General features: G+C 33.1%; 1 protein-coding gene across 1 annotated transcript in view; it reads left to right on the top strand.

The window, feature by feature from the left end:
* The window catches only part of LOC118737764, a 188302-nt gene that overhangs the window by 151783 nt on the left and 23677 nt on the right, over positions 1-12842 (top strand). The gene's annotated exons all lie outside the window — the stretch shown is intronic.

Below are 12842 nucleotides of genomic sequence, written 5' to 3'. Positions count from 1 at the left end.
TATTTTGTAGTGTCAAATATGTTTTCCTTTTCTGTTGACAACAAAAGAATATATGCAATGCTTGTAAAAATACTATTCCAGGGGTGGGCAAGACCGAGGCGGAAACGAGCCGCATATAAATTCTAAATGGAGAATTTCATTGGCTTTCATTTTCCGTATTCTTTTTCAAAATTTTTAAATTTGTTCGTTAGATATACGTGATCAAAAGGAACCACTTTTTGTTTTATGCGGAATAACGGTAAATTGCAAATATCTCGAAAACGTATCCAAAGAAAAAAAAAACAAACTCGATTTTCGAAATCACCGAGCGATTCTATATAGGGATTGGATAGTGGCGTCTGGATAACAAAAACCAAATAGTTAGGGTGTAAAATATTATCCATGCCACTGTCACTCATTGGAGAGTATCCGCCGCCATTCGTGATATTGCTACTTTCTTGCGTGTCTGGCTGAACTGAGTACGGCTAGTGCATGTAATGATTTTGTGAACGCTAAGAAAACGGCGAATTGGTTTAACTTCTAGGTAAAAAGTTTTGTTTATCATTTATACAAATAAGTTCAGCTGTGAATTGTGATTTAACAAGCAATTATTTTTTTAAAGTGGTTACATTTTTTCATTTGGCAAAAGTTTGATATTCTATTTTCAAATAAATTATATCGAGCCCCAACCGCAAAAATAACGTAAGCGACGTTATTTCTAAGTTTTCTTTTTTGTTACAGAAAAGCATTTCTGGATCCAAAATTAAATTTTAAAAAATGTAGCTTACGTTTGTGACAGTTAGAGCTCGATGAAAATAGTTACACATTAGGGTAGACCTTAAAAATATCAGCATTTAAATTTTATATGAGGCATGATTTTATTCTGTTTGGAAAAAATTTATAAATTTAAATTTCAAAAATTCGACAATTTTTTGACTTAAAATCTGATAAACAAATATTATTGAAACTTATTCATATAACTTAATAAACTCGGTGAGTGCTTTCTGGTCAAAGTCAAAATAAATTGTTTCAAATCCTGGTAGCTAGCCGATTTTTTTTTTTTTTTAAATTTCGAAAATTGTGTCTTTATTTTATATATATAACAAAGTAAACTGATGTCCTATGATGGTGATATTTTAAGGGCCATCCTAATACAAATATTATATTTCCGCTTTGTTATTACTTTTTCCCCTTGTGATAGATGAACGTAATATAAGCACATACTAAAACCCCTTTTTCCAGTTATATATTCGGGATGCTTGGTAAGCTCGCAGTAGTGCATAAAATTATTCCCAAAAAACATTTGGTTAAAAAAATCAAATGCCCTTTGAATAGATATTGCTTTGGATGAAAACTTTTTATAAGTAAGTACACCTACGTTATTTTGTGAACTTAACTGGGACCCCTTGCAATGCCTTTAGCAAAAGTAAGTCTTGCAAATAAGTATGACGCGTCAATTAAAGTAGCCTCAGTCGAGATAGACCAATTTTCCTTTAAACAAATATTTTACACATTCTCTTCTATACAAAATTTTAACTTATTTATTACTTTTTAATTCACAGTCCAACCTTCTAAAGTCAGTTAAGCTACTTTTGGTTTTATTTAAAAATTTATTTTCACTTTTGATTTTTTGAGTTCTTTTTTTATAATTTTTATTTTCTTCTTAATTTGTCTTGCTTTGAATGATTTCAGCATTAAACTGTCAAAAAGTGAGTTGCCCACCTTCAATTTGCAATTGAACGCGAATTGCGCTTTACCATCTAAAATACATAAAAAAGCAAAAAAAAAATTGTCTAAGGGCGACATTTTTTAGTTGAGCAAGTTTATCTCACAACGGCGAATTTTTTAACAAAGCGCAGAAATAAACAAATAACACTGTGGAAAATTTTAGTGTAGGATTTTGCGAGGCATTTTTTCGTAAACAAATTTTTATCCTATACTCCTCCTTTAAAGGGGCTTTTAGATCCTTAATTGCAGAAGTTAACTAAAAATTGCAGCAAGAAGCTTAAAGAGTTCTGGTAAAGTGTTATGCCGGAGCTTATCTAGAAGTCAGCGATAAAGCAAGATTTTGGAACACATAGTTTCTTTTTAAGTGCTTATGGAAGTTTTATTTATTTTCTTATCCTTAGTTAAAAGCTGTGATTAATATTTGCTAGGAAATTTTAACCCTCCGAGTTGCGTTTTAATTTGCTTTTGGAAATAAGAGTCAAAAAGACCCCTAATGGGAAATATATTCAGGGGTTAGAATTTCTTACGAAAGAGTTTATCAAATTATTTTAATATAATTTTTTGAAGATGAGAATGCGATTTATACATTTTTTCCTAATTTACATGCGGTTACCATAATGGCATCACTACACAATACACTTTAACACCTCAACTTCAATTTTTAGTTAACTGCAAAAAGCGATGATAAGAGTTAAGATTAAAATTTTGTACCAAAAATTTGCTTGCAATATTTTATTGTGCGTCTCTGAGTACAGTATTTAATATTTAAAGGTCAAATTATTTCAAAAAAAAAATCTCGTGAAATCTTACTAGAATTAGATCTCTAAATCCATGAATTGTATTTAAAGTAAATTTATGCATAAAAAATGTCCAAAAACATAATTGAAAATTGGCATCTTCAACCCACTGTAAATGGACATAGTGATAAGGTGGAGTAAAATCGTCTTAGGGTTTGGCAAACATGGATGCTACCGCCTCGGCACCATTCGGTTGAGGCGCTAAAATGGCTCTACCACATTGTAATTTATAGCCAACTGACATGAAAATATTTAGATATAATTGAAGTTTCACGATTTTATTTATAAATTTGCATATTCGCTGTTATTAAAGCTTAAAAATATTTATTTACGGTGTAAAGTTTTTAAAATATGTGCACATACCAAATAAAATATGTGCACATACCAATGTACATTTCTTCTTCTATTTTGCGCTTCCCTTTTTATGGTCAACTGCAAATAACTGTAACGCAGTAACAATTTAATGAATTTATTATCTGCCACTAAATTACTAATACAATTTAATTGGATTACTACCCACTTGAAATGAAATGAATTTAAATGGAAGCGAATAAATTTTATTTGTCAATAAATTTTTCTGGCACCCCAAATGACAAGCAATAATTTACATTTTTTCATACATAAATACATACATACATAAGTACATCGTATGTATGTACTTACATGTCCCATATACGCAAACATACACATGTACGCATGTATGTAAGTAGCAACTTTTTTTTACCACGACTAGCTACACATCTTTGCGATGCGCAGCGGTGCTGGCGTAGAACCGGCGAGGATTACCCGCTATATGATTTCCTATGGCTCCACACACAACGCATGCCATGCCATTTTTTTTGCTTTAATATCGGAGTGGCAACGCATTTAAAGCGTCATTAATCAAATGCCACTGTCCAACGGCAACAGCGAGCCGCACACTCACTCGGAGTCTTACAAAAAAAAAAAAAAATATAATAATAATTACCACCCACTACGCAAACGGCTGCTTGTAGCTGAAATTGTGCCTGAGGTGCTGCTGGCCGGTGGTGTGTTAATAGGCAGGGCAGTGTGAGTGCTGTCAGTTGGCCATATGGTTAGTTTGCTCATTTAAAATGTGGTTTCAGCAACAAATGAGTTGAAATACAAAACACTATGATTTTATACATAGAAAAATATGTAGAACAATAAAAACAAAGTAATAGATATTTACGTGAACTCGTAATTAAATCCACTGTTTAATTTAGTTGCTAACGAATAATTTATTAACTTCCAAACATGCATAATTAAAATGGTCAAACATACATATATGTTGGTTGAACTATTTGTTTATTATATTTACGTAGTAATAAATAGCAAATGTTTTGATACATGAACTGAAAAAACGCATGCTAAGTTAATGGCTATTTGAAAAGTAACTTTAACAAAAAGTTCCTGGGCTTTCAAGCTTCTTACGTAAGTTGTGTGCAATGATGGAATAGGGTTCACTCGAAAATCGTGGTACCGTAATTTGTCTGTTAGAAGGCGGTTCCGAAAAGGTTAAATATTACGGATATTACGGTCACTAAAAATCGTGTATCAGCAATATCAGCAGACGAACTATAATTCCAATACAATGTCTATCAAAGACTGAATTTATTTCGCTATTACGTACATAAAAATATTCCTTTAGGCGACTTTTAGAAATGAAAGGAAAGGAAATAATTGCAAGCTGTCACCTTTTGAATAAACGTTCAATATATTGCTTTCAATCTGCTCACACGTATGAGTTGTCAAAAGCCATTTGTTTGAACATGTTAACCTCAAGGAAATGTCGATTATACCAATTTACAGAAATATTTATTAAATGTAAAAATCAGTTCGGGTTCTTAAAAATCAGTACAATTTAAAAAAAATCAGCACATGTACTGATTAAATCAGCGCATCTTAGCCACCCTACTTACGATTTCGGAGTACTTAAGTACCCTGCAGGAAATGGGACTAGTTTGTAGCTAACTATTAACTAACTAGCAGTCGACTAGTGATAACTATTTCCGTTGGCCGTGAGAACTGGTTCCCTCTGCATTAGATTTCAACTAGTTTGTAGCTAACAACATTTGAACGTAAACTATCAATAAAAAAAAAAGATTTTATAATTTTTTATATTTTTATTTATTTACTTATTTTATTTAACCCTACATGTTTGCTTATTTGTTTACATGTTCTTTTGTAGGGGTCTCATAATTGAATTCGATCAGACGTAATATCAAAATGATAATATAAAATTTCGGCCTTTACTTTATTTGTCCTGAATACGAAAAATAATATGCGAAGTGCAAAAAAAGTGTATTGAAAGTAATTTTTGAATGAGGATATTTGAATACCTTCAAAAAAGCTAACTTGAAGTTGGTTATTTTGATCAACTGAAAAATTTTTTATGCAGGGTTTTCGACTTATAATTACCCTATAAATTTTTCTTATTTAGACCATGAAATTTTCCCATTATACAAGAAAAATATTGCCCATTACATGAATTTTGCCACAAAAATATCTTTTACGTCTTTTTGTCGATTAGGGGTCGTCGATATTGTTTCATAAGCTCCAACTTTATGTGCATTGGAGCAATCTATTTTTATCTCTTGGAACTAAAAGTGGATTTAAAATATACTGTCAGATCCATTTCCAGAATAAAACCTTGCAGATCTGAAGAAAAAATAATGTAATTTTCTGAATGAAAATAAAGTAGCAAGCCTTGCTCTCTTGCATGGTAGAATATGTTTTTTCACCTGACGTCAACATTTTTTTTTCAATATAGAAGCCAATACCGCTGAAGACTCTTAGATAGTATTAGACTATTATTATCATCTCCTTTAACTCGTTTTGGGAGAGAAGTTTTGGCTTTGTAGAGGCTATCCCTTCGAACTCACTGTCACTGCTCACTTCCTTAAAGATTTTTTCAAATGATGTGCCACGGGAGAAAACAATTTTGGATTACGTACTTCCTCCGAATGCGGTAAGGGTCTCCTAGCCCATTCGAAGTCTGTTTTAAGTATTCACAGCACAGTTTACCAAAAGATTGGGGTTTTAGATTTCAAATAGAAAAATGTTTCTTTAAAAATGTCTTAGAAGTTTTCGGAATCTTTTAACTGTTTATTCACCACAAATTTAATAAAATACATCTGGTTCATTGTGACAACTTTTAGATTAAAATTATTTTATATATAGAAACGTTCCGATTAGATTTCATTACAAAACTGCCTGTAAATTCAAAACTACAACAAGGAGAAAAGATAAAAATATATTTTGTATTGTCAATTCACACCTTATAACAAACCACCAATTAAAACTCAGAGATTGAGATTTGTCAACAAAATTTGGTAAGTAGGTTGTTCTTTACCCAAGATAGGTTGGGATTGAAAATGGACGAAATCGGGCAATAACACCGCCCACCTCCTATATACCGGTATTTTCGAAATATGCAAAAACTAAGATATTTCCGCAAATACTGAATCCGAATTGTTGAAAGTTGGTCTTTGAAGTAGAATTTTGGCGTAAAATGAGACAGTTATAATATTATTGGAAAATGGGCGTGGCCCCGCCCACTTATGATTAAATGCTGTATCTCTGTAGTGCCTTTACCAATCCTTACCAAACTCGGTGAGGACATTGCCTAAGGCCTCACTAAGAAACTCGTTGAAAATTTTTGAAATCAGACAAAAACCACACCCACCTCCCATATAACGGTAATTTACGGAAATACGACGACTGCGATAAATTAGTCACTATTTAAGCTAATTTACTCAAAATCGATTTATGCAATGACCCCTTAGCAGAAAATGAGTTTTAAGGAAATTTTTGGAAATGAACGCCACGAGCGCAAGTGAATTAAAAGAGTCCCAATAGTATTTATCTTGGTTTTGGTGCTAATTTTCGTCAAAACTCAAGAGCTTACCTGCTTACAATGGCTGTCAAAAAAAAATAAAATGGAATAGCCTAGTCAAAATTTGACAGTACTCTGATAAGAAATGGTAGTGCAGGGTAGCAGAAATTCAAAAGGCCATGAATTAAACGAATTTCCTTTGTTTTAAAATTGTTTACTTCCAAATACTATATTCCAATGCATTTGTACATAAGTACCAGTTGCAGCTACATTAAAGTATATTTAGTTCAACTGCTTATTTAACTGTCTAACTACTTCAGGAATACGAGTAGCCTATGCAAAAAGTGACATTTACAATTTGATGCAGCCAATTGCGCAATTACATCGCATTATTTAAAGCCCTTAAATGCCAAAGTGATTTTTGCAGAACTTAATCCAAGCGCAGCAGGGGTTAATGAGCGACTTAAAATTGATACGCCTATTTAACGGTTTTGTTATTTGTATATTTAATACATATATGTGTAATACTTACAGACATATGTATTTTTTTAAATAAACTTTTTTTCTCCCGCTGCAATACTCGCAATTCAATTTTACATCGCTATGACATTAAATTGTGCTTTGTGGCTTTAAATATTTAATAATGCAAATATGTTTTACCGCAAAAACGAATTAAAGCAATAATTGGCAATCACTGTGCGGGTATTTATAAAACAAGTAAATGTACTTATGTTGTCAGATTCGGTGTTTTTTCCTGCTTGTATTGACAGAAATGTTAATGTTGTTGAGGTTAATAAACAAGAAATCAATCGAATCGAAACAGCGAAACAATCTATTTTAAAATGTTAAATTATGCGAATTGAGTATTTTTTTTTTCAAAAGATATAAAGAAATAGTTTGGAAGTGATTGGATTGGAAGTGAAATTTGGTAGTGATTTACATATATTATTACGTATAGATATTGGTTTATATATTTATATATGTTTACAAATACATTATCCTGTGTATAAAAGGCACTTAAAAGTTGCATTTAAGCATCTAGGCCAACTTGAGTATCTTCTTGAAAACTCTCAATTAGTACAAGATATTGCAAGGCTTTGCTTGCTGGTTCTACACCGATGGCTCCAAGCTAGCCCTGAATGTAGGAAGTGGGATTTATTCGCAAGAACTCTCACTTAGCATCAGTTTTCGTCTGCCGGATTACTGTAGCGTTTTTCAGTCTGAACTAACAGCAATCTACGAAGCTGCTAGATGGCTGGTCGATTCTCCTAAATACTAATCTGCATGCAGTAACTATTTTTTTCTGATAGCCAGGCAGCTATCAAACCACTTAATTGCGACAAATCTAAGTCGAAGATTGTCATGGAATGTAGACGTACTCTAAATGAGCTGGCAAGGAGTTACTCTACTCAAGTTGTATGGGTACCAGGTCATAGGGACATACTGGGCAACTATGTGGCGGACGAGCTGGCTCGGAAAGGAGCCCTACTGCCTGCGATCAGTACAGCTCGTAATGCGGGTATTCAGCTATCAGCTATAGCTCAGCGAATTCATGATTTTATTTCCTCTATGATCTTGCAACTATGTATAACGTTGGTTCGATGCGTCACCCTCTAGTCTTATATCATCTAACCCTTTCGACCCGGCTTTCGAATAGCAATGCTAAAATAAAATTTTTGATTGGAGCCAGTTACTTAGGCAATATATAAACTATTACTGAATTAAAATCTGAAAAACAATAAAAGGGTGGCTCGGGGGGTTGTGGTACAGATTAGTGAAGAAGAAGAGGAAGGTTATAATGAAAAATGTACTATACATATAATTCACATATGATATGGTGCAAAGCACATTTTGCAAATCGGAACTTGGCATTCCTTACAGATGGTCTTAGTGCGTCTCTGTTTGTTTTGATGCATTGCCTTGTGATTGAGAGTTAGCGGTGCGCGGCCTGGTTTTATTGATCGACGAACGACTGTGGTTTGTAAGCCTTCCTGGATCCAATGCCTCAGCTAAGGTAACTAAAAATGATTTGAATGCAATCTTGTTTCGGTTCAGGTCATTATAAATGACCCATGCGTTCGACGCTACTTCCTCGACAGCCTCACTCACTATGTCGTCTGCTAAATCCTCGTTATCGCTGGAACCAGAAGCACCACTTTGTACAGTCCTTCAGAGCTTCCGTCTTCTGCGGAATCTTCGTTACCGCTGGAGCTAGAGACACCACTTGGTACCAATTCATCAGAGCTTCCTGCAGAAAAGTCTTCTAAATCGCTAGCACTATCAGCTTAATCTTCCTGAATTTTTCGAATATCTTCAGGATCCATTTTCTTGAAGAACAACAAAATTTCTTCAAAACGGGGATTTGCAATATCTACTACCCAACGGACTATAAATACATATATGTACCACCATACCGGACGAATGGTACATATAGGTACCATTCACTAAAATAACCATAAAACCAATATTTTTTTATAAATACTTACCTGCCACAATTGTCAAAATTCGTAAAAACTTCAGTTCTACTTTATTTTCAATATTTTCGGCGCTTCAGCACTCAATATCGTGTAAAAACCAACTACGCGTTTCAATTTTGCTGGAACGCAACTCACAAATAACGGCGTCGTAAACACAAACAGCAAACAAATGTAACGAAACCTTTAGGAATGCATTCAGGAAACCTTAGAGACGATAAGGTACATTTCACAATCCAGAAACATTCAATTAGAAACTTCTAGGGATGTTTAAACTTTAAGTGGTACACATATGTACCATCCGGGTCGAAAGGACTAAGCCAATAAATCTTCTTTTAAGCAAACTGAAGAGCACGGATGTGCGTTTTCTGTTATAGGAATAGGAATTCTCGCTGTTTCACAGGACAAAAAGTTCCCCGTACATTCTAGAATATCGTTCAAGAGAAGCTATACCTATCGTGTTCTTTCTTGGAAATATGTGGTCTTATATGTCCAAGCCAACTCGGCAGTTGCCTGACTGCGATAGGAGAAAAATACTCGTTTGTTTGCTCTGGGTCTTTGTTCAAGATATCGTCTGCGTCCTAAATAGCAAATACTTCTTCTTGATACACCCGTGACGCGGTGATGCGCCTAGAATATCTGAATGACCAAAGAATCCTTTGATCCATCAACTAGTTTCTCTGAGTCTTACTGTCGCAGTAACGTCCGCCCCAAGCAATTTCTTTAAGCGGAAGTAGACGCAAGTTCCCATTTCGGTTGTATGAGGGCGTGAGGCAAAGGTGCGCTTACACAGTTTTTTGCTCTTTGAATGAAATAAAAAGTAGTAAGTGATATGAAAAGTAAAATCGTATAACATAAACACAGGGCCGAATCAGACAAGACATACGGGGTTTCTAAATATTTCGACTAAGAGGTCATCTATTGGCGCATTATGAATTTTATAATATATAGGAATTTCCTAAATAACTCCGGCGCCACCTAGCGGGTGGAATTTTCAATCCAGTCGACAAAATTAGAAACACTTTTTGGGAGCCCTTATTTCGGATATTTTGAAGCGATAGACTTCCCTTGCTGGATACCATGCTCTTTTTTATTTACAGCCATGCACCGACGCGTCTATTGTGATACATGCCTTCCTGGCAGCCTTTTAATGCCAGAACTATTTGAGGAACTGCCAAGAAAAGGTCTTATCAAAAAAACAAAAAGGTCTTATTGAAAAAGTGATTCCTGAAAGCGTTTACATAGAAGCGGTCTTCGTTTTGGAAAGGTGTGATAAATATATCACGATATTGCGAGACTGAAGCAGCCGGTATTCGTTGCAATTTCTTAATTATTATTAAAAAAAAAGACGGAACTATATTTCGTATGCGCCGCACTTTATTCTATTTTGGAAAAAAGGGGATATAATCAAATAAGTATGTATATGTAGCATGATTAGTGATAGCGAAATAACTGTAACGGTATTTTAAAGGTTTTGAAATGGAAAATTTTGAAAAAATAGTACAGTTGGACAAAATAATTACCTTCAAAATAGAAGGTTTTAAATTCTTTTCTTTTTTACCCCGGAAACAGGATGCAATTAACTTTTTAACATATTATGGCGATTCCTGCGTCAAGCAATCCATTTCCAAGCTGGCAAGAATCGAAAAAAGGTATATTAATTTTTTTAAGTTCATTACAAACTGTTTTTAAGTAAAAAAAAAAATTGTAAAAGAAATAAAAGGAACAGTCCAGCGCCTTCGTCTTGGTCTGCAGGCTGTATCGGAGATACAGCCGCTAAATTTAAGCGTAGAATACGTGGTATGGTTAAGAGCATATCCAAGTAAAAAAACAAAAGCACACACTAAGCAAAAAGTATCGATAACAAAAGAGATTATTATCGGTAGCAAAATCGATAAAAACATCGATAAAGAAATCGATGAAAATATTGATATCAAAATCGAAAAAATATCGAAAGCAAAATCGATAGCAAAATCGATAACAATACTGATTACAAAATCGATTACAAAATCTATCAAAATATCGATTACAAAATCGATAACAAAGTCGATAACAAAATCGATTATAAAGTCGATAACAAAATCCATAACAAAATCCATAAAAATATCGATACCAATATCGATAGCAACATCAATAAAAATATCGAATATAAAACCTATAAAAAAATATATAACAATATCGATAGCAAAATCGATAAAAATATCGGTAACAAAACCGATAAATGTATCGATGACAAAATCGATAGCAAAATCGATTACACAATCGATAACAAAATCGATAAAAAATATCGATAACAAAATCGATAAAAGTATCGATCATTATATCGGTAAGTTCCGAAAATATCGATAGCAAAACCAATAACAATATCGATAACAAATTCGATGAAAATATCGATAACGAAAGCATTAATAATATCGATAGCTAAATCGTAAACAAAATCAATAAAAATATCGATGACAAAACCGGTAAAAATATCGATTACAAAATCGATTAAAATACCGACAACAAAATCTATAAAAATATCGGTAATAAAATCGATAACAAAATCGATAAAAATATCGATAAATAATCTATCATAAAATCGATTACAGTGTCGATAACAAAATCGACAACAAAGTCAACAAAATATCTATAACAAAATCGAGAAAAAATATCGATAACAAAATCGAAAAAATACCGATCATTATATCGATAAGTTCCGAAAATATCAATAGCAAAATCAATAACATTATCGATAAAAATTTCGATAGCAAAATCGATAAAAACATCGGTAATAAAACCGACAAAGTATCGATTATTATACCGATAAACCCCGAAATATGTACTTACGGACACATACATACTTTTTGTCTCCTTCTCACGCTTCCAATGCGTGCACGTGTTTGCAAAATGATGACGAGGTGATTTTGTATGGAAAATCATTTATGCCCATATATTTGAATAAAATAAACATATATAGAAGATATCAACCAATACTTCCCATATACCAAACGAAAAGAAAACTCTTGAATTTTTGATTAAAGAAAACAAAAACAAAATCATTCGAGCGGTTTTCGAGCATTTTGGTAATGAAAAAAATTTGCAAATTTTTTCAACAATTTTTTGCCTTAAAATGCTCAATATTTGTTAAATTTATATAAAATTTGTACCCGATAATATTTCTACTGCTCCAAAGAACCTATATCCCGAAAATAAAAGTTATATATATCAACAATAAGTTGCTAGAGCACTTTAAAGGCTCAAAATTGACCCCAAAATAAGGCAATGTTTACCGTTGTTTTTACGACAGAAACCGAATTGGTTATTTACAAAAATGAATCTGTCGACAGGTTTGGAATTTTATCTTTGAAACGCCACACTTTTCTTTGAAATCGCTTTATTAGTTCTCGTGCAATAAGCGTTTTTGTGAAGCTCTAAAAATTACAACTACAACATTTGAACATAGCCCCCATACCTTAAGGTAAGACGTATTCTACGTCAAAAACGTTTACTTTTGATGTTCATTTTAAAGGTCTGATTTTATGAAAATTTACCATGATCTCAAACTCGACTTCCAAACTAAAATTTTTGAATTTGAATGAAATGAAGAACCTTCTGTTTTTAAAGGTAATTTTAAAGGCCACGAACGAGACTATTTCCGCTGCCTTCCTCAACTTAAAATCTTTAAAATGCCGAAACTATAATTTTGCTAGATATCTCTCCTCCTACTCTAGATATTTGATTTTGTGCCTTTTTTCCAAAATAGAACATAGTGCGCCATGGACAACTTTTGGTAGTATTTGAAGGCTTTATACGAGTATTTACTTTAAATTGCACTATGAAATTTACACTGTTTTTACTTTCTACAAATTTAAATGAAAAGTAACAGCGTCTACTGTGGTTGCGTATTTTTTTTTTGCATTATTATTATTTATTTTTTTGACTATCGCGCTTTATGCGGTCTCGAAAGGCGATAAAAACTTGCGCTGAAACCAATGGCAAAAAAAAGCACAAAAACAAAGTGGTATGTGTATGAGATGGTAAAGC

Source organism: Rhagoletis pomonella, unplaced genomic scaffold (assembly GCF_013731165.1).
Source record: "Rhagoletis pomonella isolate Grant_MI unplaced genomic scaffold, Rhpom_1.0 Rhpom_scaffold_00004, whole genome shotgun sequence".
NCBI classification, from domain to species: domain Eukaryota; kingdom Metazoa; phylum Arthropoda; class Insecta; order Diptera; family Tephritidae; genus Rhagoletis; species Rhagoletis pomonella.
This window is presented reverse-complemented; position numbering and strand designations above follow the sequence as displayed.